The 26,812-nt window shown below is 39.4% G+C and overlaps 1 long non-coding RNA gene across 2 annotated transcripts in view; it reads right to left on the reverse strand.

Moving 5' to 3' along the window:
* Nucleotides 1-23,572, reverse strand: part of LOC130273859 (uncharacterized) — a 136,475-nt gene extending 112,903 nt beyond the window's left edge. For both annotated transcript variants that reach the window (XR_008844148.1, XR_008844147.1), the window contains exon 1: nucleotides 23,512-23,572. This is a non-coding gene — a long non-coding RNA (uncharacterized LOC130273859). The remainder of the gene's footprint in view (nucleotides 1-23,511) is intronic.
* Nucleotides 23,573-26,812: the final 3,240 nt, after the last annotated feature.

Below are 26,812 nucleotides of genomic sequence, written 5' to 3' on the forward strand. Positions count from 1 at the left end.
TGAAAAAGCCTCTGAAAAATGAAGTAATCTGATTGGTTGCTATGGGCAACTCAGAAACTTTTCCTCTAGACAGGTTTTGATAGATCTCCCTCTATGGGGGAGATTCGTCAAAACCAGTGTAGAGGAAGAGTTGTGCAGTTTCCCAATAGCAACCAATCAGATTGCTTCTTTCATTTTTGAAAAAGGCCTCTGGAAAATGAAGGAAGCAATCTAATTGTTTGCCATGGGCAACTCAGAAACTTTTCCAGGAAAATCTGCTGAGTTGCCCATAGCAACCAATCAGATCCCTTCATTGATGCAAAAGAGGCATTGTGAAAAATGAAAGAAGCAATCTGGTTCCTATGGGCAACTGCACAACTCTTCCTCTACACTGGTCTTGATGAATCTCCCCCATAGAGGGAGATTTATCAAAACCTGTCCAGAGGAAAAGTTTCTGAGTTGCCCATAGCAACCAATCAGATAGCTTCTTTCATTTTTGAAAAAGCCTCTGAAAAATGAAGGAAGCAATTTGATTGGTTGCTATGGGCAACTCAACAGCTTTTCCAGGAAAGTAAAGTTTACCCACAACACTCTGTCCACCCTGGGACTCGAACCAGTGACGGTCTCCCATCCCACTGTGCTGCCGAGACGGTCCTGCTTATCTTACATGCAGTGAGATCCCCATAGACCACAATTAGCCTATTGGTTTTAATGGACAAAAAAATCACAGAGTTGATGCACTAGTCACAGTTCTCTATACCATTAATGAAGGGAGTGCTCAATATTCGCAAATATGCGCATATGCCCATTAATTTGCGCATATGCGCACACATTTTCACATATGCACAAAAAAAAAAGCTAATATTCGTAATTACGAATATATAGTGCTATATTCGCAATATTCGCGAATTCGCGAAGTGGAGATTCCGTTCACACACTGTAGTGTGAACATACCCTAATGGGTAGTTATAAGGATATTTTTGAGATGTTGGAAGCTGGGATACTCACTACACCCATGCATATCTATATAATAAAGTATGGGAGGAACTTAAATTTTTTTTTAAATCACATGGAGTTTTGACTTTACTTCATTATGGTCGAATAAAGCACTTAAATTATACGCTTTAGGTCAAATAAAGTTGTTTGAAGAGATAGCCCATAAGTATGGGGTGGCAGACAATCAGAAACATTGTTTTTAAAAAATAAGTAACGCAGATCATAAATCAATAAAAGAAGAGTTGAGGAGAGTACATTCACATCCCTTGTTGAATTAATGAGAGGGCCCCTGTCCCTAATCCCATGACAAAAATGTATAAAATGTTGATGCTATCAAGGGTAGATGGGAAAGGGACTTGGGGGGGGTTTACATTCAGATTCATGGGGCAGAGCCTTTGTAAACTTGAACTTTACATCATATAGTAAGGCCCATGTAATGGCACAGTCTAAGATTTTGTATAGGATGTACTCCATGGGGATTGAAGCGTATGGGCCTCAGACAGGATGCAAACTGTCCAAAATGTCAGATGAAGGATGCTAACTTTTTGTATCTTATATGGAATTATTCCTATATTCATACATTTTGGAATCATCGATGTTATTGAAAAAAGGTATAATATTAAGATCAAACGAGACCCTTAGAGGCTTATCCTTGGAGATTTCAGGGATTCTATATATAAGAAAAGTTTAATTAGACTATTTCCTTATGCGAAGTTGCTGTCTGGGCATGCTGGGAGTTGTGGTTCTGCAGCGGTTGGGGGTTCACAGCTTGAAGACCACTGCTATAGAGGGTGCAAATGTATCTGATCCCTGGAACTCAAATAATGTGAAATATGAGATGATCAAAATGGAGCCCCTGCACTAATTACTTGGGTTCTGGGGTCTGTAAGGTCCATAGTAAAAACATCAGGTTCTGTCAATAGCAGATACTAAATCATCGCAGCTCCAAGAAACAAGCAGTCATTCTGACATGTCACATGTGATGTCATAGACAGCTGGAGGCCTGACATCCCACTGACAGCTGCCCGAGCCTTCAGTCTGTAGATTGTTACAGTGAGATTATTGAGATTAGCGTCTACTTCTTCTACTTATCTGAAATGAAGCTAAAAGGTTTGGGGTTCGTCCCCCTCCTGTTGGCATTTTGGTGTGCGGCCTGGCTTGCCACCAGCTACATCATGACGATCGTCCTCGGCCATGCAACCTCACCACTGATGAGCATCAGGTAAGATAAACAAGCACATGATTCTTATTTCATGGGTTGGGAGTGGGGAAATATCCATAATAACATTGGTTTCTTTTCCTTCACAGTGACGTGGGAAATTTCTTTCCCGAAAGCATATTATTCAGAATTGGATTCATAGGGACGTCCATTGGCACTTTGGTACTAACCTTTCTTATTTATAAGCATATGGCTATGCATATTGAAGAGTTCAGGGGTCATCAGGTCCTGATCCAGAGGATCCTGCTGGCCATTGTGTGGGCCTCCTGTTTTGGCACAGCTGTCATGCATGTATTTTCCCCCAAAGAATATCCCAGGATACACTTTGTCAGCACGATAATTTCAATTACATGTGAAGCCTTATACTACCTTGGGAGTCCATCCAGATGTATAAATTACCAGGAGCAAACAAAGTCATCCACCATAGTAGATGCACCTGCTGTGGCCTGACTTTTGTCTGCACAATTTTCTATTTTGGATATGAAACATTAAAGGAATTATTCTATAATGATGAAGACTGGGACGAGATCTGTGAAATCCCCATCATAATCATCGAGTGGGTGATGCTTCTACTGATCCTGATAAACATTGTGACCTATTATTCCACCATGCAGAGGTTATTGTTGACAGTCTCCAGAAACAGCTGCACACTCTCTCTTAGAGTAAAAATTGATGACTTCGGGGTGTAGACCACCATGTGGGCCATCAAGTGGACTTCTGGAAGAAATACTGCACAGGACACGGAAAAACAAACTAAAGAAGAATAACTGGGGGACTACATATGGTGCCAGTAATCATGGCACAATAATATGAGCTGGTGATATTACCTATACAAAAAAGTAAAAAAATAAATGAAAAAAAAATATTGGTGTGTGAAGTGTAATACCTAGTTAGAAGAACAGAATCAAATTCATCATTATAACCACCCTCTGCATTACCCTGTTTATTATTTTTCAAGCAAGCACTTTGTTCTAATTTGTCCACTCTCTGGCGTGCTCCTTGTATAAGGGGTTTGGGATACCCTTTTTGTTTAAAATGATCCTCCAGGTTATCTAGTTGTTGCTGGCATTTTTGTGCGGAAGAACAATCTCTGGCAATCTCTGGCTCTGCCATAGCGCCAGCGAGACAGGGCCCCGTACAGGAGATCACGGGCCCCCCAGCGGTTGGGGCCCCCCAGCGGTCGGACCCCCCGCGATCTGAAACTTATCCCCTATCCTTGGGATAGAGTATGTTTTTCAACACTGGACTACTCCTTTAATGGCCTCCAAAATGAAGTTCCTCTGATGTATGGGCATCAAGGGATCTTCCACTAAAAAGATCACACAGCTTCCACTCCTCTGTCATGTGGTATGTTACTATATATTGAAGCAACATCTAGTGTTGCCCACATATAGTCCTCTTCCCGTATGATATCTTTCAATAGGGTTAATAAATGCCCTTTTATTTCTGAGGGATGCTGGTAAAGACACCACACATTTCTGTAACTGATGGTCTATATATTCAGATAAACATCTGGCAACTATCGGACGACCAGGTGTTTTTTTTTCGGTCTTTATGTACCTTAGGTAGAAAATAAAAATAGGGTACATTTGGGTTGGGGTTAAATATATATCATGTTTATCCCTCTTAAAGGGGTACTATGCACCAAGACATCTTATCCCCTCTCCAAAGGACCCCCGTGATCTCGGTTGCGGTACCCTGCTGTCATCACTGCACAGAGCAAACTTACTCGGTGTGTAATGACGGGTGATACAGGGGCCAGAACATCGGCATAGCCATTGACTGTCCTGGCATGTTGGGAGTTTTGCTACAGCTGGAGACACCCTATTTGGGAAGCACTGCCGTAGGGTAATTTGGTGGTGGATGCAAATCCCTAATTTAGGCCTCAAATGCACATGGTGCTCTTTCACTTTGGAGCCCTCTCATATTTCAAGGCAACAGTTTTGGGTTACAAATTTTTTTTCTCTTCTTTTACCCCTTAAGAAAAGGTAAATTTTGGGTCTACACCAGCATGTTAGTGTAAACAGAGTGTACCATATATATTTGTGGCCTAAATTGGTGATTTGCACAGGGGTGGCTGGTAGTTACAGCAGTTCTGACATAAAAAAAACACCCATATGTGACCCCCATTTTGAAAACTACACCCCTCACGTAAAGTAGCAAGGGGTATAGTGAGCCTTAACATCCCACAGGTGTATGACAAATTTTAGTTAAAGTTGGAGGTGAAAATAAAAAAAAATTATATTTTTTTCCCTAAAATACTGTTGTTACCCCAATTTTATCATTTTCACAAGGGATAATAGGAGAAAAAGCCCCACAAAATTTGTAACCCCATTTCTTCTGAGTCAGAAAATCCCCCACATGTGGATGTAAAGTGCTCTGCGGGTGAACTACAGGGCTCAGAAGAGAAGGAGCACCATTGGGCTTTTGGAGAGAGAATCTGGCTGAAATTGAAGGCCATGTGCGTTTAGGCCTCCATGGTGCCAGAACAGTGAACACCCCCACATGTGACCCCATTTTAGAAACTACACCCCTAATAAGAGGTGCTGTGAGCATTTACATCTCACAGGTGTCTGATAGATTTTTTTGAGCAGTGGTCTGTCAAAATGAAAAATGAAAATTTTTCATTTGCACAGCCCACTGTTCCAAAGATCTGTCAAATGCCAGTGGGGTTCAACTCCTTAAGGAACCAGCCCATTTTCACCTTAAGGACCAAGCCATTTTTTGCACGTCTGACCACTGTCACTTTAAGCATTAATAACTCTGGGATGCTTTTACTTTTCATTCTGATTCTGAGATTGTTTTTATTCGTGACATATTCTACTTCATGTTAGTGGTAAATTTTTGTCGAGGCTTGCATCATTTCTTGGTGAAAAATTCCAAAATTTGATGAAAAAATAGAAAATTTCGCATTTTTCTAAATTTGAAGCTCTCTGCTTGTAACAAAAACAGACATTCCAAATAAATTATATATTGATTCACAGATACAATATGTCTACTTTATATTTTCATCATAAAGTTGACAGGTTTTTACTTTTGGAAGACATCAGAGGGCTTCAAAGTTCAGCAGCAATTTTCAAATTTTTCACAAAATTTTCTAAATTGGAATTTTTCAGGGACCAGTTCAGTTTTGAAGTGGGTTTGAAGGGCCTTCATATTAGAAATACCCCACAAATTACCCCATTATAAAAACTGCACCCGATGCTCTGGCCCCTCTATCGCCCGTCATTATGCACGGAGCGAGTTAGCTCTGTGCAGTAATGACAGCAGGGTGCTGCAGCCGAGATCCAGGGGGTCCCCTGTGATCCCTGCAATCAGACATCTTAACCCCCAATACGATGTCTAGGGGCGGAGTACCCCTTTAAATGAAATATAGATTTTGAAGGGGTAACCCAATGTTTTCATATCATATGCTGTTGGGGGGTGGGGGGGGGGTGGATAGAAAAAAAGGCATCATTACCTAGCCCTGGTCCTCCACAGTGCCATTTGCCTTTGTCTGGTCCCCAGAACTTCTCTTTTCTACCTGCAGGATGTGCCTGCTTAGCCAACTTAGGCAATCACTGGCCACAGCGGTGCCCTGTGTCAGACAGTGATTGGCTGAGTCTGCAATTCTTGTACCGAGCAGATTGGATGATAGGACAGAGGTAACCATGAGCTGCTTCGGACTGTCAGGGAAGTTGGGTTAAGGTACTATACCTATTTTTTCAATCCCCCCTCGCCCCAGCAGAATATTATTTTTTCAGAAACACTGAAATACACCTTTAAGTATCACATACTGCTATATAGCATTTGTTTCTATTGGCGATGACACAAACACTTCTTACATCCAGAAGGCTGATGGAAATATAGAGTCTTTGTAACTCTGGTGGTTGGAACCCTTTGGCCTGCAGCATGCCCTGGCAGTCACCGCTGCCAACCTGCATTCTCTATTCTACCTCCCTGTTGTCTGCTCTGGCCTCTCCCCTTTGCTGCAGTGCCTGGTCTGCCATCTAAGGTACTAATGTGTCCTCCACTTATCTCACTCTGACATTACCAATTTAAGGCTGACTCGCCTAGTTACCTGTGCCAGAGAAATATTATGGAGGTGATTGTTCCTGATCTGCTATCCTGTATCTGACCTGTGCCTGTGTACCTGACATTGCCTCTGCCTGGTCCTTGAGTACCTTGCTGACTCTCCTGTGCAGTTACCTAGCCAGTGAATTATCCTGCTAAATATCTTCAGCTGTACTGCACTGATTAACCCTCACTAGGCTTATTCTACTAGTGTTATTATCACCTGGCTGCTGATCTGTTGCATAAGTCCCACCTCTGCCTGTATCCCCAATGCCTGGAGTCCCCAATGCCTGACATGCCTGGCCAGTTGTTACCTATAACGGGACCAATCTTGGGGCAGCAGACTGGTATCTTCTAGCAGCAGAAGTCCAGCTTTCATATCTTGGAGCAGGGTAAAGGGTGAAAAGGTAAGATAACACAAACTTCCAAGACACACACACAATGGGGGACATGTATCAAAGATTTTACCCCTGTTATGTGTGTATTTTTCTGCGCAAAATTTTGCGCAAGCCCTTTTTTTTGCGCATGTTTTTGCGCACGTTTTGGTAGAGCATGTCGTCCAGATGTGGCTGAATCAGGGTACCTTGGAGTGACATCTATAGTACACATGGATTTATTACCTGCGTTCTTTTCCTTTGCACCAAAAATTTTGACGCAAGTGCGTCTTTTTCCCCATAAATATAAGCCAACTTTAACTGCACGTAGCAATCCTTTCTATTTCTGAAGGAAAGTTCTACTAAGGAACCACCAGAATGTTTTCACTTTCCTAACTCAATTCCTCATTTGGTTTGCTTTATATTGCTTTTTACTCCTTGGTTATTCCAAAGCACTTTTAAAATAATTTGCATATAGAATATTTGTTTCCAGTTCAGTTATTCATTAGATCACTTGTATATTGGTATTGTTATTTTATGATCCAACAATTTAATATAGGAAATGTTTGATAGCTTACTTATCATTGAACAAGCTCCGTCACATTAAAATAGCTTTGTAATCCACCTAACACTGTAGATTTTTACAATTTACTTTTACAATTTACTGCTTTCCGTTATACTTTTCCCCAGCACCCGGTAAGATGGTGGCTATATATAGCCAGCCATCTTACCATGTGACCACGGGGGGTTTCATCCCCCCCCGCCCCCCCAGCCATCGCTGCTATCAGCTAGTCAAATCTGACTAGCTGATAGCAGCTTTTCGCTATGAGAATACTTAGCAGCGCGGTGTGTGAGTCTGGATCACGGGGATCGGGACACCCACCGCTCTGCTAAGTGTCCCTTACCCGTCCCGCAGCGTCACTTACCCGGCCATGCGGTGTCATGAGCAGTCCCGGTGCGAGCGGCGTCCTCCAGGCGGTCCCGGGGGTGGTGCTTCCCCGCGGTGAGCCGTAAAGCGATCTCACTGCTGCCTCTGGGAGTTTCAAAACTGCAACTCCCAGCATGCCCAGACTGCCTTTGGCTTTCTGGGCATGCTGGGAGTTGTAGTTTTGCAACATCTGGAGGGCCACAGTTTGGAGACCACTGTATAATGGTCTCCAATCTGTGCTCTTCCAGATGTTCCAAAATTACAAATCTCAGCATGCCCACTCTGTCGAGGCATGCTGGAAGTTGTAGTTCTGTAACATCTGGAAGACCACAGATTGGAGACCATTATACAGTTGTCTACAAACTGTGGACCTCCAGCTGTTGCAAAACTACAACTCCCAGCATGCCCAGACTGCCCAAGCATGCTGGGAGTTGTAGTTCGTCAACATCTGACCCTTCAGATATTGCCGAAATACAACTTCCAGCATGTCTGGCCATGCTGGGAATTATAGTTTTGCAACAGCTGGAGGCACACTAGTTGGGAAACATTGTTCGTTTCTTAACTCTTTTTCCCAACCCGTGTGCCTACTGTTTCCAAAATGGAGCCTCCAGCTGTTGCAAAACAACAACTCCCAGTATTGCCGGACAGCCATTGACTGTCCAGGCATGTTGGGAGTTTTGCAACAGCTGGAGGCACCCTGTTTGGGAAACACTGGCATAGAATACCCCTATGTCCACCCCTATGCAAAACCCTAATTTAGGCCTCAAATGCGCATGGCGCTCTCTCACTTTGGAGCCCTGTCGTATTTCAAGGCAACATTTTAGGGTCACATATGGGGTATCGCCGTACTCGGGAGAAATTGTGTTACAGATTTTGGGGGGCTTTTTCTCCTTTTACCCATTATGAAAAGGAACAGTTGGTGTCTACACCAGTATGTTAGTGTATAAAAATAAAATTATTTACACTGACACGCAGGTGTTGCTGCATACTTTACATTTTCACAAGAGGTAAATGGGAAAAAAGATCCCCATTTTTTGGGACACAATTTAGCAGGAATACGGAGATACCACATATGTGGGAGCGCAAAGTGCTCTGCGGGCGCACAACAAGGCCCAGAAGGGAGAGTGCACCATGTACATTTGAGGTGATTTGCACAGGGGTGTCACAGATGTTAAATGAAGAATAAGGACATTGGTATAATTGATGTGTTATAATTGGGTGCAAAAAGTGGTATTATTGTGAGATTAAAACTCTACATAATGAAGAAAAACAATTCTAAAACTAATAACGAGGACACACTTACTGTTTAGGTGCAGATACGCTGCAGACAAAGCTCCTACTAAATAGAGCTGCGGTGTAAATTTATGCTCTGAGGAGAATTCTAAATTTAAACGCAATTCAAGAAAGTAGCTGCGCAAGAATGATAAATTTAACGCAGCTGCGCCAAATTTAGACAACAGGCAGAGGGGTAAAAAACTTTTATTATACACTGGAAATGATACATGTCCCCCAATGATTCTACATTTAGAATTTACCGGTGCAAATGTACAATGCCAAGATTTTTTTTTTTTATACCAAATCAGATTTGTAGCTAGGTTTGCTTTTGATCAGCGCAGCACATTTGATTGTTTTGGTCAATGAAAATAAATAGACATCACCTAGCACTCCAATATTCTCATCAGGTTCATCCATTCTTTGTGAAATGTTAGTGTTGATTAAACAGATAATAGGAATAAATGATCAGATCACTATGAAAAGCTCAGCTATTACTTTAATAAACAGGTCCGTGTTTTCATTATTTATTGTGTAAAAGAAGATGAGATTTCTTCTGATTATTTTGCAGGATAAGCAAAAAGCAATGTATGCAGTGTGGAGTCATACAGGGACAGGACACATTTTTTTAATCAGTCTGTCTCTGAAAATGGAAGCAGACAGCCCACAATGTGAGCCGCTAGAATATTTTTAACCTTATGGTAATAGCATGTACAGAAGGAGAAAAGGAAATCAATTTGCACTTTTTTTTCCCTGTCAATGATCTTGTCAATATGAAATATTAACACTCTATAATGTGTTTAAGAAAGCTGTTGTTTCCATGGAAATGAAACAATTTAAAAATAATTTAAAATAAAGAAAACTTGATAAGATTTTATTTGTAATATATTTTTTAATTGAACGCCTGTAATTAAATCTTCATTGCCGCTACAAAATCTTGTCTTAACTTGTGTAATCGCAGTTTTGATAAAAATCTGAACCCTGTAACCTCACAAGGGCATACAAATGAATAGGATGAGATTTATTCCAAAGAGCCTCTAAAAAGCTAAGTATGCTTTCCAGTCACCCACAGATGAATTAATGAAACAAATTGCAGCTCAGGACATTTGCATAATGATTATGTAAGAGGTTGTGTGTAAAAATGGCTAAACCATGAATTCTGGAACAAAAGAAATGTCATCATTTTCTGTAATCATAGAGAGATTGCTATGTGTAATGTGCTAATTGCTTGTGTTATCGTAAATGGGGGGAGGAAACATTGTCTGGACTCTAGTTTATCTGTTAAGTGTTTTCAACAAAGATTCTTTTAAGAATTTGGAGATAGTAGACCAAAATAAATCTGAGTTATTTGTACAAAGGATTATTTTGGGGCTGGAGCTAGGATCTAAGATTGACATCAGTCTATGATTTGTCTGAATGACCATTATGAGATATCCCCTGTAATTCCTGTGCACCAGCTGTGCTCGGCTTTGGGCAGTCCTGGCCATCACACCCCCTCCATTAATGTCTATGGGATGGGGGGGTGACGGCTGTGGTTGCTCATAATCCGGCAGCGATTACTTGGGTCTTGGGCCGGAGATTGGCGGCAGTTTAGGGGTGGGGGTCCCCTTTAAAGGGGTTATTCAGAATTAGAAAAAAAATTGCTGATTTCTTCCAGAAACAGTGCCACTCTTGTCCTCAGTTTGTTTGTAATATTGCAGCTACAATCCTTTGGAATGAATGGAACCAAGTAATAATACAACAGGCATGGTCCTATGTTTTTCTAATCCTGGATAACCTCTTTAAGTCTACACTCAACTATGTAGGTGTTTATACCACAGTTCAACTACAACCATAGCCCTGCATTAGATTCGGTATTCGGTTATGCTGTGTTTATGTATGTTTTTACATTTACATTTTTAATAAGTAGAATATTTATTTTAAAAAGTGCTATTGAGCAGTGTAATTTGTATTCTTCATTTTGAGTCCATTGTGTGTATTGCAATAATCAGAGTATCCAAAAACCCAGAATGTTTGTGTCTTGTGTTCTGGTTTTGTATATTTTTCTCTCATTATATACAGTATGACCTTGGTGGGACAAAGGACCTTCTTTTTGTTGCAGAGTTAAAAAAAAGGTGTTTATATGGGAAGGCAGGGTCTTAACGCTAAAGAACTTGCTTTTGCATGCCTGTGTGTAGCTATTGTAATTGTTCTTTATTTAATAAGCCCCATACTAGGCCCATAATAAGCCTCATAGTTGATGTTCTCCCCTTCCCTCACCCCCACATATGTGTATGTGGAAATAGGCTCATGAGCACAGCAGCTGTGCCCACTAGCCCATCCATGTGAGATTGTCTGAGATTGAGACAGACTCTTCAGAGGGCAACAGCTGAGACTGACTCTTTATAAAGCCACTGTAAAGAGACCATGTTAATAAATAAGACCAACTATTTAAAAAACTTACATCACAGGACTACAGGAAAATGGTATCCAGTACTGTAGGCTCTTTACTGTATTTCAAATGTATTAAAATATTGACCCATCTAAATATAAAACAAGCAAATTTTAAACATCTGATGTTTTTAGTCATAGCTAACATCACACCCAAACCATAAAATACTTGACAACACTTGTTAGAAAGTCACTCCATATTCTGTATACCTCAACAGGATTCAACTGCCATGCATCTTCTTGTCCTGCCCGATACAACCTGACAAATGTCCATGGTGGACAAAAGCATTGTGTAAACAGCTGCTTATGTAAATACATGGACATGTCTACAATTTGGATGGAATACATAAAACTGTTTGATTACTCTATTCATATATTACCCTATTCATATATTGTGCATTGTGAAGGTATACATTTTCTTTCTTTGTATCGGTTTACTTGGGCATGCCATAGATCTTTTCTGAGCTATATATCGGTTAACGAAAGGAGGATAGTCACTGACAAGGCTGGCTTTAAAAACTGTTACAACAAACTGTTGGCTGAATAGAATTAGGCTGATACTTGTCTTATGTAGCGTTTTGTGAAAAATTATAACACACAAACAAATCCATGAATTCTGCTTTTGTCACATCAACTTGGATTCTCTGTATTCCAATAAAAATGTATTTGCAGCTATTCATAATATATATATATATATATATATATATATATATATAAAACACTGACAGGAACTAATGACATTATATGGAATTTATCTTTGGATTATAACATTATGTATGCTTCTTTGCATAATTTCAAGCAAATCAAGATAATTGGAAAAGAAAAGCCTGTTACAGATGAGTCAAGGGAAGACTGTGATATAGGACATTATGCATTAATGAGCATCCACTGCTTTACATTTTGGAAACTCATCAGCATCTTGTACCATTAGGTTATGTAAACTGTAAATATGCTAAGGCTGTTAATGCTAAATAAAAGAATTATAACTTTACTGTTTAGATGAAGGGTCAGATGTGACCAGATGCGATGGAATTACAGCCATTGACCATCCATTAACACCTACGTGTAATCAGTTGTGTTGCTACGATTGGTGTCACCCTGTGTGTAAAAAATGGTGTCACCCCATTACTAAAGTAATTTTTTAGCCTGTTGCGACAGACACCAGTGGTGTGGCGCACGTTGCTGAATTTTTTTTCCAGTATAATAGTCAAAAATACTAATTGCCACAGAATTGAATAGAGCTAAAGGTGAGCAGTGGTGAGGGGATGCTGGGAGTTGTTGTTTCATCCATCATATCCCCAGAGGCAGCTCTAGCATTAGGCCATTTAGGCCACCGCCTAAGGCCTCATGCTAGTCGTGGCCTCGCTCAGGGTCCCGACTGCCGCAACTCCTCGCTCTCCAACTTGACCGCTGGGAGTAAATTTTAAAAATAAAACATTTCCTGCGGGCCCCATCGCTGCGCCCGACCAGCCCCTGCTGCCCCTCTGTCACTTTAAGAGAAGGGGCTGATGGGGCTGGTCATGTGCCAAGGATTCTGAAGCTTATTTTTCCCTGCCCCCCGACACCTCCCCCGGCTGCTCACCATGCTGAAGTGATGAAGAAAGATGGCCTCTGCATCTCTGGAGCTCTGTCCAGTCTGGCAGTCTCTGACCTGCAGAAACAGCCATCAGTGTAAAAAGCAGGTCAGGAAGTCAGGAGGTAACAAGGCCCGTAGTTAAGTTCCAGCGGCCAGGCCTGGCTCAGGCTGCATTCATATACCAATGACTGTGCTGTGCCCTCTGCCCTGTCTGGCATATATATATATATATATATATATATATATTAGTATATGTATATGTTAGTATATGTAGTATGTATATGTTAGTATATATTAGTATATGTAGTATGGGCCAGCCAGAATGCACAGCACAGTCATTGATACACAGCGACCTAATACTGCTGGGCTATATACATCAGCTGTGCTGTACCCACTGCCCTGGCTGCTATATAGATGCATATGTATATAGTAGCCAGAGCAGTGGGTACAGCACAGTTGATGTATATAGCCCAGCAGTATGACGTCGCTGTATATCAATGACTGTGCTGTGCATTCTGGCTGGCCCATACTACGTGTATAATATATGTAGTATGGGCTAGCCAGTTCAGAGGACACAGCACAGACATTGGTATACAGTCAAATAATACTGCTTGGCTGTATACATCAACTGTGGTGTACTGTACCCACTGCCCTGGCTGCTATATATATATATATATATATATATATATATATAGAGAGCGCAGTAATATATATATATATATATATATATATATATGCGCCATGCATTAGAGTATACTGTACAATAACGTTGTTATGACATCACTGTATATTAGCCCTGTTCTGTGACATTAATATGTATATTAAACCTGTACAGTAATGTCATAGGGTTACAGGGACTTAGAGTATAGGGTTAACCCTTTCTCGCAAATGGATGTTTGTTTGCATCCACAGCGGGCTCCAGCTACATGACGCGCGCTTAGCAGCTGAACGTGCATCATACCCGGTAGGTTCCGGTTGCTATCAGCAATCGGGACACACAGCTGATGCCGTAAATCACCGATCGGTCTGATGTCCGGCATTAACCCTGTAGAGGCTGCGATCAAAGTTGATCGCTGTGTCTAAATGCAGTAAATCCTATTACCAGATAGCTCAGCAGGCTGATCGGGACTTTCCTATGGAGAAGCATTGATCAGTGTATGCAATCTAAAGATTGCATGTTATAGGCCCCTTTGGGAACTAAAAAAGTGTAAAAAAAAAATCAAAAAGAGTAATAAATGGGATTTAACCCCCCCCCTAATAAAAGCTTAAATCACATTTTTCAAATAAAATAATGTAACAAAAAAAAGTGAAAGGGGAAAGCGTTAAAAAATACCAAAGATGTTGTTGTAAAAGTTTATATTTTCCCTTGAAACAATGCTGACAAACGTATTTCACATTTAGATAGCACTAACAATGCTATACTATATGTTTTTATAGTTAATTTTTATTATTGCTTACATATCTTGTATTCGTGGGGGCTTCATATCGTGGTTTTGCCTAAGGCCTCACAAACTCTACAGCCGCCTCTGACTGCAGAACAAGTGATGGGATATAGTGAGGCAGAATACACAATGATATCAGTGACTACAGGTGACGTCTTCTTTATAGTCTTTTCTAATTCAGATAGTAATCCAGATGGTACATACTGCCAAGACTTTTTCACAAAAAAAAAAGTAAATTTTCTCTCTGCAGAACTTGATGCCCAAATGGCATTGCCTCCTCACTTTGCTTGCGCATTCTGATCCTTTATATGAAAACAATAATAATATAACCATGCCAGACACTGTACCCTCTGAATATAATACTGACACACATTGCCCTCTGTGAAAATAATAGTACAACACACTGTGCACATGAATATAATACTGACACATACTGTACCCTCTGAATATAATACTACCACACACTGTACCCTCTGAAGATAATAGTGCCACATACTGTAACCTCTGAATATACTACCACACACTGTAAACTGTCCTGTGCCCTCCACATATTAATGCCCCCTGTCCTGTGCCCCTGACCTAATAATAAGGCCGTCTGTCCTGTGCCCTCGACATAATAATTATGCCCCGTCCTGTTCCCCCCACATAATCTTGTGTCCTTCGCATATAATGCCCCATTATGTGACACATATAATGCCCCCTGTCTTGTGCCCCTTACATTTAATGCCCCCTGTTCTGTGCCCCTCAATTATAATGCCCCCTGTCCTTTGCCCCTCACATAAAATCCCCCGGTTTTGTGCCCCCCACATAAAATGCCCCCTGTTCTGTTACCCTTACATTAAATTCCCCCTGTCCTGTGCCCTTCAGATATAATTCCCCCTTTCTTATGCCCCCATGTTTTAATAATATCTCCTGTACCGTAGTGCCCCAAACATAGTAAAAAAAAAAAAAATAACAACAACAATTATACTCACCTAATCCATGTTCCCACGAGTAGGTCTCTCCCTTGCTTCTTGCTTGCAGCGTGTGATCCACGGGGACAGGATCTACGGGCTGGCCTGCCAGGGATCGTACCCCTGTGGCTCCCACAGTGAATGGTGGAGCGGGAGCTCCCGCTCTACCATTCTAGTGACTTATGGCCTCTGCATTTGCACTTGCTTACGTTGCTGGGGTGACACCATCACTGGATTACTTCCTGCTTGATGGTGTCACCCCCCTTGGGGGATGTCACCCGGTTTGGTCCGCAACCCCCGCACCCCCATATCAATGTCACTGTGTGTAATAACTTTTAGTTCACTATAAAATCTAGGTTGGTATTGATTTTAAATATAGCTTACAAAGTGCATAGTCAAGTTACTACTGTCTAGATAATGTTATTACTATGAACATTTAATATTATCTATGGAGTAAACATTTAACGCAGATCAACATAGAGTCTTGTGATTATTAATACATGTAAAGGGGTCCTTTACTTGGTTCTAGTTTAGAAATTATGCACTAGAGCAGTGGCATGGACCTTATAGTGTTATTTTCTCATGTGACAGAGGAGACTTTTACACTACAGTTATTTATGACAAACAACCTCTGCACCCACAATAGATACATTAACTGTCCCAGATTCTAAAAGCAAAAGTTCAGTTTACTAACACTCATCAAATTCCTATTTTTTCTTTTTGCAATGAAACAAAATAAAAATAAATGAATTAACTAACGTTGATGCTCATTGCCCATTCATTCTCCGAAATCACTCTGATTTGGTAGAACACTTGATTTTTCCATCTCTAGTATCCCCATTGCAAGTAAAAAAAAACTAGGCTTATTTGAAGTTAAGTTTAGATAATGAATATTCCTGCAGGATCCTCCTGACAACATGTAAGTCTGGAGACACTGGTCAAGTTACATCAACTTACTTAGAGAAGATTCTCTTCCTACGAGGGGGAGTTCTTAGTTGTTCATTTATGCTAATACTAAAGCCGACCTTAAACCTAAGATAAAATAGCTGTCACCTGAGACCATGTTTGGCCAACATCTTCCCTAAGCTTTCCATAAACATACACACTTGGCTTAGCCAAGGCTGCATGTTTATTTTAATAGGGACAAGGCGACAAGCCAATGCAAGGGATTTGCCAGCAGCACAAAGGATTAGATTTCAGTGGATAATCTTTTTGCTCTTGTTTTTGCCTTCAATTTTTTTCAGCCAATAGCGTTTAACTAATTCATTAGCATTCTTCATGTACAGTACTATACATATTCTTTTAAAATTTGCTGTTGTGCAACACAGTATAAGAGTTGAATGGGAGCTATGCTTGATTCTCATTATGGTGGTCATTTATTTAATGCAAATCTACTCATATGTAAATGTGACATTAAATGACAATTAGGCATTACTAAACATGGAACAGATTTATGGGAACAATAGTCCATTTTAGTCTTGGGGCATGGCAGGCAGGCCATACTTTCATGAGTGACCAGTCAATAGAAATAAATGTACCAATCTCCTGTTCTTAACAGTTCAATGAAGTGGGCACAGTCAAGATTAGCATTAGCTTTTCATAGTAAAGAGAAAACACAGTGAAGCAGATAATTGTGAACTTATTGTACTACTATAAAGTACCCATCTTCATAAATAACATACAGTAACTCAGATGGACTCACAAAGTATATACATATGTATATTGGAAAAAGATATTAATTCTACACATTCATTTCACAAATTTGAAATCTCAAGGAGGATGGAAAATCATCAATCATATAAAATACAATAGTCATCATGTCAGATTGCAGATTCAAGTGCTTCTCATATGTGTCTTTTTAATTATATGCAAATGTCTCTAAGCTTTCTAATGCAGATCTAAAGTTTTTATTCAGCCTAATCATTATACAGAAGTCACAAAATAGAGGTCATCCAGTTTGTCCTTACAGAGAGGCACATCTAATGTAATTCCCTGTTTTATATACATTTAGGTTTATTTGAGTATAGTTGACCATAGTATTGTGTTTCAATTTTTTTTATTTAACACTTTACCACTAAAAACAAGCATTAACAATAGTCTATATACAAATAAAGTTTAACAAAAAGTCTACCAAGTTCATAAGAATAACAGTGGTAGTCAGCTCACCACAGCCTTCCGCAAGAACAAGAAGTCTCCAATAGTAAATATCCAAGAACGAATGGTAGCGGTAAAATCGCTTCTTTATTTGAAAAATTTAGGTAAAACAACAGACAATGAATGATCTCAGGAACATCAATACTAACTTAAACTTAAAGGGAATGTACAGTATTTAATTTTAATTTCATTACGTACACTGAAGTCTCTTATACGTGTTTTGTTACATATTACATTTTTGAAAAACCTTCATGGTGGCAGCAGTATTGGAGGCACACACATCTAATTTGTGTTGAATGAACAGGAAATGCAGAAGAGTATGTTGGCTCATTGGAAGTTGCAATAATAGGGAAAAAATACAGCAGAACACTGAAAACATTAAGACATATATTAACAGGGAATGTATGGATTATCATGCATTACTGCACATGTAAATTGGATTTTCTTAGCACATATTTTGATCAAAGTGTATGAACCCATCTGCCTCAACCATGTGACCTAATTTCAGATGGAACTAAACTCCCTTGGACCTAAGCAGTCTTGGGCAGATGGGGGAAGTACTAAGTTGGAGGAAGTCACCCCCATATGCATGGCACAAAAAAAGTTGACCAGAACTCCTAACCTAGAGGAAATACATGTAGAGGTGCACTTTTGTAACAGTGGATTAATTGACACAATTTTGTCAACTGTGTGCTAAGAACCTCAAGCATAAATATATAGTAAATATAGCAGTAATGCAAATCAAGATAATCTATATACTTAAAGGTGTACTCTGGGTCTAGACATCTTATCCCCTATCCAAAGGACAGGGGATAAGATGTCTGATCGCGGGGATCCCGCCACTGGAGACCCCCGAAATGTCTCCTGCAGCACCCACCTGTTATTAGCCTCATGGAGTGAAGATCGCTCCATGTCTGATGACCCGCGAAATCTCTCCTGCAGCACCCACCTGTTATTAGCCTCATGGAGCGAAGATAGCTCCATGTCTGATGACTCACGATACAGGGGCCCCATCAGACACAGAGCGATCTTTGCTCAGTGAGGCTAATAACAGGTGGGTGCTGCAGGAGAGATTGTGGGGGGTCCCCAGCAGCGGGCTCCCCGCAATCAGACATCTTATCCCCTATCCTTTGGATAGGGAATAAGATGTCTAGGGCTGGAGTACCCCTTTAATGTTTACATATGCCTAAGTACTTGCATTGTGCCTATGTATTCTTTGTTTGTGTTTGCTTTGTGTTGCATCAATGTAAATCCAAAAAGAGGAGACACGTTTTTAAAATATTCAAAGTCTTATTAAACAAAAAATAAAAAAAATGGGAGCAGGGGTCACACAAAGCAAAATCAAAGAAACATTCTCAAATATAATACAGAGTAGATCTAAAATACAAGGGAGAAAGCAAGGGCCGCTAAGACAATCAATATAACAGAAAGGAAGGGTTATCAAACCCTAGCCAGTGTAGAAAAGGCAAAAACAACGACGGCAGCGTAAGTGTGAACATGGTCTCCTCAAAAAAAGCACAAATTCATAGGACCTGAATGGAAAAGGGCAAAAGGGAGACTATGATGAGATTTCATGAGCAGAACTGTAAAAAGCAGGCATAGGGCCCCAAAGCAAAGTGAGATGGGCTCCCACCACTAATCACAGGAAACTAAAACAGCAGCATAGGATTCAATAAAAAGGTTTTGGATCTTAGTGCTGTTTGTTAAGGAACCCACATGGTTGTGTTAAATAGTGAAAGGCTACAAACTTGTTGCCCTTTATAAAAAGTAAAAATGTTCTTACATGCTTTAACAATAAGTGCATATGGTACACTTGTACCAGGCCCACTAATTTCAGGGCCCACTGGTAGTGGCAATACTCTCAACTTTATTTGCATCCCTAAAACACATCTACCTAACTATCTAATGGGGATCTGCAAGACGCGATAATATTACAAATCTCTCAATGCTAGTAATTTCTCCCACTGTCCTCAAGTTTATTGACAAATAGCAAAATGTCATTGGAATTGCAGATGACTTTATTTTGACCACATTTTAACCCAAACCCTTTATATAGAATATGTTTCCTAATGTATATATTGACAGGGGCTCTCTAAATAATAAAAAAAATTAATGAGGAAGGGGGAAACTCTGCTGCATCCCCACAAATAGCAAAGCTGTTGCTTTAGGACTGCAATAGACCATTGAAACCAGAAAGCCAGGACCAATGGCAAATTTCTTCATTGTCTTTCAGAAGAACTCCCACTCCACCCTGTCATGGCATCTAATCACATGATGGAGCAGAAATCCCCCTCTCCTATTTGAATAGAAGCATAAGCATATTTACATCAGTATTTGATAAGGACATATGGGGCGGTATGCCTCCAAAGGAGGATCCTTGTTCTTTTTTTAGAATGAGAAAAATACTGGCCTCACTCATGGATACAGGCAGAGAGTCCCCATTACAGGACTCATTAAGAACTTAAAGGGGTACTCCGGGGAATTATTATTTTTTTTTTTAAATCAACTGGTAACAGAAAGTTTAACAGATTTGTAAATTACTTTTTAATTTCTATTTAAAAATCTTAATCCTTCCAGTACTTATCAGTTGCTCTATGCTCCACAGGAGGTTGTATAATTATTTTCTGTCTGACCACAGTGCTCTCTGTTGACACCTCTGTCTGTCTCAGGAACTGTCAAGAGCAGGATAGGTTTGCTATGGGGATTTGCTCCTGCTCTTGACAGTTCCTGAGACAGACAGATGTGTTAGCAGAGAGCACTGTGGTCAGACAGAAAGAAATTTAAAAAGAAAAGAACTTCCTGTGGCGCATACAGCAGCTGATAAGTACTGGAGGGTTAAGATTTTTAAATAGAAGTCATTGACAAATTTATTTAACTTTCTGGCACCAGTTGATTTAAAAAAAAATGTTTTTCACTGAAGTACCCCTTTAAATTGTCAAAATTGGCAAAAGGGCCATTTTCTATAAACTTCAAACAGGAACTCATTACTCTCAGGTGCAGAATTTCCAGACAATAACTTTAGGGCAGCCCACATTTCCTTACATGAAGCTGGTCCCTCTCCAAAAGAATTAGTCTCAAATTGTTTATCATTAAAATTAGATGGATAAAGTTTAAAGAAGTGCTCTATAAAAATTCCTCCAATCTCCTCCTCCTTGAACAATCCTACCATTTTCATTGCTCAACATTTTAATTGGGCTATATGACTTGCCTTCACCTGTAATATTTGCCAGTAGCCTGACAAATATTAACCTGCTTCTTGAAACCTCTTCTGATCTTAAAACAAAAAAAAACAAGAAAACTGTTTATTTTTAGATTTATAAGAGGGAAATTGATTCTATTCATTTAGATTTTTTTGGGAATTTTTGAAAATTTTCTTTTGTTGGAGAAATAGCTACACCCTAAGACAGGTTTTCAGGTTTGTCCCTAATCCCGCCTATTCTTGGGCTTATCCAAAATGGTAAGGCAATGTGGATACATTTATAAAAAAAAAATCTGCCTGCCCGGCTATTATATTATTAATCTCCGAGATTAATGCAGCATGATCTGGCAAAGATCTGTGAGTATATTTTAGTGAAAGCTGAAAAGTTACAAAAAGAAATATCTATTCGGGAAGCCATATTGTGGGATGTTCTGTAGCACGAAAATACCCTCTTCTCGTCATACAGTTACCACTAGATGTCTAACAATCCCAATTTCGGACAATATTTGCGCAAAGGGGAAGACCAATGGCGCTATTACATTTACTATTACATGTAGAGTGTGCATGAAAAAATTTGTGCAAATCATTATTATAATTTAAAAAAAGCAAAACACATATACGCCTTTTCAAGAGAGTGTATGTAGTTTTCTGAATATGTTTTATTGGGTTTAACCCTTTGAGGACAAAGCCATTTTTCATTTTTGCACTTTCGTTTGCACCTTCTCTCCTTCTAAAAATCATAACACTTTCAATTTTCCACCTACAGACCCATATGAGGGCTTGTTTTTTGCGCCACCAATTTTACTTTGTAATACTGTCAATCATTTCACCCCCAAACCTATGGCGAAACCATAGAAAAAAATATTTGTGAGGCAAAATTGGAAAAAAAAGCTACATTTTGTAAGTTTTGTGTGCTTCCGATTCTATGTAGTGCACTTTTCGGTAAAAATTACACTTATATTTATTCTGTAGGTCCATACAATTAAAATGATAACCATAGGTTTGATTTTGTTTGACTTGTTTTTAAAAAAAATTGTACGAAAATTAGAATGTTTAAAATTGTTCTCTTCTGACCCCTATAACTTTTTTATTTTCCATGTATGGAAAATATGAAGGCTAATTTTCTGAAGTTTCTATCGGTTCAATTTTTTTAATGTGACTTTTTGATATCTTTTTATCAATTTTTTTAGGGTATGCAAAGTGACCAAAAATACGCAATTTTGGACTTTGGATTTTTTCTTACGTGTATTCCATTGACTGTGTGGTTTAATTAATTAACATTATTATTTTATAGTTCGGACATTTACGCACACGGCGATACCACATATGTTTATGTTTATTTTTGTTTGCATATTTTTTTTATGGGAAAAGGGGGGGTGTTTCAAATTTTATTAGGGAAATCACATTTATTAGCTTTCTTTTACACCATTTTTTAGTCCCTATAGGGGACTATAATATGCAATCATTACTATAGCCATAGCATAGCATTGATCAGTGTTATCGGCGCTCTGCTGAGCAGGCATGGAGCAGCAGATCGATGATCAGACTGAGACGAGGCAGGTAGGGACCCTCCCCCTGTCCTCTCTGCTGTTTGGGACGCTGCGATTTCACTGTGGCGGTCCCGAACAGCACGACTGAGCTGCCGGGATACTTTTACTTTCACTTTAGACACGGCTCTTGACTTTGATCGCCGCATCTAAGGGGTTAATCCCGGGCATCACCATGATCGGTGATGTCCAGCATTAGAAATGGGACCCGGCGGCAGATAGCCGTGAAGACCAACCCGCTATGACCTGCGCTTAGCTCCTGAGCACGCGTCATAGAAGGGGAGCTGGACAAGGGCGTACAGGTATGCCCTCCGTCCCCAACAGCTTAAAATGCACTAAAAAACAACAGGTGTAATAGCATACTACTAATAAGAGCTAGCACATTTTTGGGCCCATAACTATGGCTATGTGGTCTAGCCTGACCAGGGCTTTGCTGACACAGACTAGAGACTAACGACATCATAGATCCTTATCATACTTTCAGTTAATGTAATTAAATCCCTGGTTTAAGGGGACACCTAGCTGTTATACACCTGTGTGAAACTATCCTACAACAGCGCTAACATGCTGTAATGAAGAAGTGGTTTATGAGAAAGCCCAATAAAACTTACCAGGTCATTTATCTCGAAGATTAATCTCTTGCCATTAAATATTGTCTAATTTTCAGGTTATATCCTTCTTTACAATTGAAGATGAATAAAAGATGAAAGTTATTTGGCACGTAGTCTCCTTACAAGGAATAGTGCAGCAAAGGGATGTAATATTCATTAACCTGACCATCTATTTTTGTAGGCCATTAATTGCTGCACTTCCGCCATTCATCAAGCAATTCCAGAGGTAAAGTCTCCATTAAAATCTTTACTGTGTTCCAATGATCGAGAGAAAGACTGAAGGAAGGAAATAGAATTGAGAAGTGCTGAATGTGATCTCACACACAAAGGCGAGTACATTTACACTACTTAAAAATGACACAATGATCTTTCCAGAAATTGTCTTTCATTAAGGTTTCTTATGTTTTATCACATCTGACTATCCAGAGTTTTTTTTTATAGGCAATCTGTACAAAAAACAGAAATTTTGGTTCAGGGTGATGGTATAGCAATAAGTATATATAACATTTTCTCATTCTCATTCATTGGTTTTGCAATAAAATGTTAATTCTGTCAGATGTTTCTTGAAGTAGTTTGAAAACTGTTGACTTTTTGTAGCACACAAACTTCTTCGGACCCTTTCACACTACCGTTCCTTCATTCTGCCCGCCGTTATTTTACAATAACGGATCATGAAAAAACGGATGCAATAACTGATCACAACAGATGATAATGGATGATCAACGGCTTTTGAACCTCTTTTGAACCTCTTCTAACTTCGCTCAACTCTAATACTCACACTTGAGCTCTCCGACATGGTCTCCTCCTCCTCGCACTCTGTCTTATACTGGACGATGGGCTGAAATAAAAACATTATGATATGAAAACATGTTGGAAACTGCTAGTCACCACCCCATCTACTATAGCAATCCAGTTCAAAGAGAATGCAAGGATACCATCTCTTGCTACTGGACAGATATCATAGCAAGTGGAGGGGGGGGGGATATGCCAATTTGGTGCCACATTCACAACAACTTGCAATGTCATCGTCCAGACTCACCATGGTTTTCGGGTTTTTTGGGCTCGCCCTTGGTTTTCTGGGACATGATGAAACTCTATAAATGAAAAAATAGGAATCAATTAGTTCGGCTAACATTATGCAAAGTGTCTGCCACATGAGACGCGCAAAGTGGAGAAACATGGCCCAAGATGACCCTGCACTCATGCCTGGTACACCCACTCATTCCCACATATGAAAGCATTGCAAAAATGCACACAGTTTGGCAGCTACATGTCAGTCAAGAGACATGCGCATAGGGGCACCATATGGCCCGAGATGACCCTGCACACATGCCTGGTACATGCACTCATCCCCACATATGAACGCATTGCAAAATATAGAGATATGACATTCATTAGGCTTGCAATCACTAAGCACATGTTCCTAAGCAACACTCAATGAAGTCATAATGCAGTGGGAATCACAGTCATCCTTGTACCCACCTTTGCTTAAACTTTGTTTAAAATTGACCTTTTCCGCACAAGATGGTGGGGGAAATGCCCAGGGTTCCAGGATGCTTGGAAATGTGCTCAGAGCACTCCTCCCCCTTTTCCAATGGGATTCTCTGGTTCTGAGCCTTTACTGAGCATGCTCAGTAGAAATTACGGATCATGATGGAACATACAAATAAAAGGCACTAACGGATGACATTATTGGTCATCCATCATCCATAGACTTCAATGTTAAAATTTTAACGGACGTTCTTCTTCTGTTATTTTTGACAGGAGAAAAGTTAGTGCATATGCCGATTTGTGTCCCATCAAGTATAATGGCCGTCAGTCATAACGGGCTATAACTGGTGACAACGGATCCACACGAAAAATCCCATAGACATGAATGGGATTTTTTGACAGCCGTTTTCAAGAGGTTTTACAGGAACATAACGGTAGTGTAGTGGCCTTAGTCCTCACTAAGGAGCAATGGACAATAATATATGTCTCGTGATAAAACACAGAGAAAATACATTTTATATATATATATATATATATACCGTATATATATATATATAAGGCCAAGTATATATGCATATTTTTTGCATTAGCAGACACACTTCCCAGATAGAACTTACTAAGCCTCTGTTCATACTTCACTTTGTGAATATGTTCAGCATATGCACAGAGAAATCTGCTGGCAAATCTGCTGCACAAATCCATAGACCCCCATGCACATGCTGGACTGGTATATGTGTGCATGTAGGAAAACATACAGGGTTAATGTTATGTTTTTGTTTTTTTTTAACAATTAAGTCTATGGCCAATGAGCCATTAAACAAGTGCCAACTGCCAATGTAAAAGAACCTGTACATGGAAGTCCTCTTTGGAAAATCAAATATTTTTTCTACTATGTGAAGATATGCTATGGTATAAGCATATAAAAGCATACTCTAAATGTAAACCTCTGATGCCTAAGCACCAGAAAAAATGATGGCATACTGTGTTAAAAAATTACAGTTGTTTCATATATCAAGAACACATCACGTATCCTACTAGAAAGCATACAGAAAAAAAAAACTACTGAGTGTGATGGGAAACGTTGACATAAAAATTAAACTACTGCCATACAGTGAGAAATATATCTAGTATAAAATAACGTATTAAGCGCTTTGTAGGACTTAATCTAATATTGTACCATAAAACTTATGATAAAATTGTTGGAGAACTCTTTCCTAAGAGACCTTCATTTATTTTTAGAAAGAGCCAAAATATTGGAAATAAAACAGCACCTATGGTGAAGAATCCTAAATGTAATGCAGTAAAATCGGACACCCTGTTACAACCAAAACTTGGATTCTTCCGATGCTGCTTCCCATGTACAGCTTGTACAGTAAAAAAAATAAAACCCCAATTTTCACCTTCCAATCACATGATCAAAAAACTGAAATAAAAAAAATCATATAAATTGCAAAAAAAAAGGGTAATATACGGTATCAGATGCCCATGTAATAAAATCTAGCAGACTCCTCTTGAAACGGATTGGTGAACATTTTTATAATATTAGCCGAAAGTTTGAAGGCCACCCCTTATCTAAGCATTTTAATGACAAGCATCAAGCATCTATGGAAGGAATGACCTTTTTCTGTATTGAAACAATTATACCACATTGGAGAAGGGGAAATTGTATCTTTCAAATGTCCAGAACAGAAAGCAAATGGATTTTTAAACTGAACACATTTGCCCAGCAAGGGTTAAATCAGGACTTTGAGCTGATATATAGATGTACAGAAATCATGTAGAATTCTTTGAATGTATCTTGCTATAATTATTATCCACTGATATTATTAGTCAACAAGGGTACATGGGCCATTTTTTATTAAATTTATACTCACCATTGCAGCACATCACCCAACATAGCTACAATCATAGAAATTTCATCATAACTATAGGTAATATATATGCATACCCATATTTCATGCACTCAGTTTTATGGTAAAATATTAGATGAAGTCCTGCAAAGCGTTTAATATGTTATTTTATACTTTTTATCTCATATTGTAGATGTGGTGATCAGGGTACCCCACCTGTATTCTGAACTGCTGTAGGCACTGTGATCAGTAGCGCTTATATATAATTTTTTTCAAGAAATGTATCTATCAATGGGAACTACTGCTGCAATGCTTCAAAGTAATATTGCCTCACAACCCAAAAATATTACATTATACAGCCAATATACAGTCTTAAAGTGTCTAAACTAAAATTCCATTCAAATGATTTTAATATTCAGTGGTAGAATAGCAGCAGCAAACAAGTATTACCCACATTTACTATAATAATGTTTCCCTTGTCCCAACAGCTAAGTTTTCTACCAAACCTGTCCAAGGCTAAAAAGCCTAAAATGGTACTCCGGTGGAAAACAATTTTTTTTTTCAAATCAACTGGTGCCAGAAAGTTAAATAGATTTGTAAATTACTTCTATTTAAAATTCTTAATCCTTCAAGTACTTATCAACTGCTGTATACTACAGAGGAAGTTCTTTTTAAATTTCTTTTTCGTCTGACCACAGTGCTGTCTGCTGACACCTTTGTCCGTGTCAGGAACTGTCC

Source organism: Hyla sarda, chromosome 5 (assembly GCF_029499605.1).
Source record: "Hyla sarda isolate aHylSar1 chromosome 5, aHylSar1.hap1, whole genome shotgun sequence".
NCBI lineage: Eukaryota > Metazoa > Chordata > Amphibia > Anura > Hylidae > Hyla > Hyla sarda.